Raw genomic sequence first — 3,518 nt, forward strand, 5'->3', positions numbered from 1 at the left:
GTCCATTGTCCGAAGGGAATGCAACACCTCTGATTACATTTTAAATGTTAAGCAGCTGAACTGTAAGAGAGCGCAGCCTGATGTACAACGTGCTGTTTTTCATAACAGGAACACTCTCACCCAAAAGAATGAGCTCTACAGTAAAACACGTTCAGAGCTTTAAATGTGGTTTGCTTTTGCTTGCAGAGCATCTAAAGTTCCTCTGACGTTATACAGCTTAAGGTCGAAACTCTAGCTGACTATCATTTTGCCTGCAGCAAGGTTAGCACAGTTGCAATTTCAATGGACATAATCCCAGCAGTGCTAAAATCAAAAGAACGTGTTCTGGTCGGGACCAGAAGCTTTACTTTTTTTTCTCCACAACATTAAATTTGGATTTTTATTATTACGCCACAAAAAGTTTGAAACAAAATGGGTGAAATGGAACTGACGGACAGATTAAATGTTAAGGGCAAATAGTGACCCCAGAAAAAAGGCTGCATTATTAGTTTTTTTGTGAAATGAATGAGTATTTATATATTTAAAAAACAACATTAAAGATGTTCCAGACAGACAGGGATTCAATGTAAGATGAATATATGGTACCTGTCTGCCGAGTAATTAAATAATACATTAATCATATATTTAAATACATGTCAAGGTTGAGTGTCTGACTTCTTAAAGCGATCAGACGCCCTGATATTGCCTTAAAAGCACACAGTGTTCCCTGACAGAAAGATCAGGGCATTCTGTTTGAAATTCATTGAGTCTGAACTGAGTTATCAGAGTTTTATGGGAGTGTGCAGACACACTGCATCTTTAAATCAAGTCTTGAATATCATCATTCGGCTAAGCCCTTCTCGTCCTTCTTTGCCACTCTCTCTCTCTTTGCTCTCAGGTGGAGTTTGGGTAGGGTTCTGGTTTTGTCCTGGACTTATGTGAGGTTACTGCTGTCTCTAGCTCCAGCTAGCACCGCTGCTTAACATCTGTTCATTACACTGAGATTCAAAGGGCCAGGTGAAACTTCCACTATTTCCCATAATTTGACTTTGCCTTCTCGTTCTCAAGGTTTGGCTGTTTCATGTAATAAGTAAAGACTTTCCTGAAAAACTACGATGGCTGCTGTTTGTCTCGCTTACCTGGAAATTCCCTGCATGTCTACCGTCCACTGACACTGCTCCCCGCCTCACCCACCTGAGAGTAAACAAGGTAAGCACGAGTAAATAAGAGCAATAAAATCTCAATCAGACTTTCTCTCTGGTGTCCCGATGCTCAGCCTCTGCACTGTAATTTCATTCTCTAATTGTGTTTGAGCTCTTTTAATAAACTAATAATAAACTTTAATAAGCTTTGTTTACTATGTAACTGAGAGACATTAGATGCAAGCAGCTTGACTCCCGGGGGCGGGTCTAGCGTTAGACGTTTTCTCACTGGCTGCGTGCGCAGAGTATTACTTTGAACAGGAATAGGAAACAAGCATTAATGAACAATACTAATCAGATGTTCTACAGCACCTGAAACATTTGAACAAGCTAAACAAACCCTGGATGACTGAATAAAATTAGCACTAAATCTGGTACTTGAACAGATTCTGGAACAGATTCTGGCTTCCAGCAGCCACCAGGCCCAGGCTCTTCCAGCAGCCACTAGGCCCAGGATCCTCCTGCTCCACCAGGCCCAGGATCCTCCAGCAGCCACCAGGCCCAGGCTCTTCCAGCAGCCACCAGGCCCAGGATCCTCCAGCAGCCACCAGGCCCAGGATCCTGCAGCAGCCACCAGGCCCAGGCTCTTCCAGCAGCCACCAGGCCCAGGCTCTTCCAGCAGCCACTAGGCCCAGGATCCTCCTGCTCCACCAGGCCCAGGATCCTCCAGCAGCCACCAGGCCCAGGCTCTTCCAGCAGCCACTAGGCCCAGGATCCTCCTGCTCCACCAGGCCCAGGAGCGTTAAGATGCCGCCTAAGAGGAGCAACGTTAATGAGGAGGAACTGGAGGACATAAAGAAATCCCTAAACTTTATGTCTGAAGAAATAACAACAATTTCAAAACAACAAAAACTGATACTCAATTTAATGGATGATATTAAAGAACTAAGAAGGCAGAGCGAGGAAAAGGACAAGAAGATTGCTATGCTGGAAGGACGGGTGTCAGATCTGGAACAATATTCAAGAGTAAATGATGTGATAGTGACAGGACTGGAAACCAAGCATCAGACATACGCACGGGTAGCAGCAGCAGAGAGAGGGGAGCCACCCGAGCAAGAGCTACGCTCTTTGGAAGAGCAGGTAATGGCCTTCTTTAAAAGCAAAGGTATAGAAATGGACAGTAAAAATATTGAGGGATGCCATCCTCTTCCGAGAAAAAATCAAATACCTGCCATTATCATTCGTTTTGTTAATAGAAAACAGAAAAAAGAACTGCTCAAGCAAGGAAGAAAGCTAAAAGGTACAAATGTTTATTTAAATGAACACCTAATCAAGAAAAATGCAGACATTGCAAGACAAGCAAGAATATTAAGAAAACAGAAGAAAATACAGTCAACTTGGACGTCAGACTGTAAAATATTCATTAAGTTAAATGGAACACCAGAGCAGGCTAAGGTTCTAGTCATCAAAGAGATGACTGAACTAGAAAAATATAACTGATAAATGCAAAGCAGTGCTAAATATGATGTGACCGTCCAAGTGCACAACCAACGCAGATGTCTGACAATTTTCAACTAACAACTCATATAGATATTGAAAATAAGACATTGATGTATGACAGCAACATAGATCCTGATTGTAATTTCTTTAACAATAAGACAAATGAATGCAATTATTATACAAATGAGCAACTTAAAAAGGAATTCAAGGTAGAACAGGGTATAACAATGGTTCACTTTAATAGTCGAAGCTTATATGCAAACTTTCAATCCATCAAAGACTACATAACACAGTTTGAACAGCCATTCAATGTGATAGCCATATCGGAGACCTGGATAACTCCTGGAAAAGAAGAAGACTTTAAAATAAATGGATATGAATTCCTTCATGTAGACAGGATCAACAAGAAAGGAGGTGGGGTGGCACTTTACATTGATAAAAACCTAAAGTACAAAAGAATGGGAAGAATGACAACTGTTATTGATGGAGTGATGGAATGTTTATCAGTGGAAATAAGTATAGAAAAAAGGAAAAACCTAATTGTCAGTTGTATATATAGAACACCAGGATCTAAGATTGAGATATTTAAGGATAATATGGAGGACTTATTTACAAATATAAATCAGAAAAGAATGTTTATTTGTGGGGACTTTAATATTGACTTATTGAATCCAAATCATAATAAGAGTACAGAAGAATTTATTGATTCCATGTACAGCATAGGTTTATTTCCACTGATAACAAGACCGACCAGAATAACATCTCATTGTGCAACTCTATTAGATAATATATTTACAAATATAATAGAAGGAAAGATAAAAAGTGGGCTGTTAATCAATGATATAAGTGACCATTTACCAGTCTTTGCATCGTATAATTGCCATTATAAAGTGAACA

This window comes from Diplotaxodon limnothrissa, linkage group LG18 (genome assembly GCF_057381915.1).
Source record: "Diplotaxodon limnothrissa isolate DT_005_m linkage group LG18, D_limnothrissa_male_GT1.1, whole genome shotgun sequence".
In the NCBI taxonomy this organism is placed as follows: Eukaryota; Metazoa; Chordata; class Actinopteri; order Cichliformes; family Cichlidae; genus Diplotaxodon; species Diplotaxodon limnothrissa.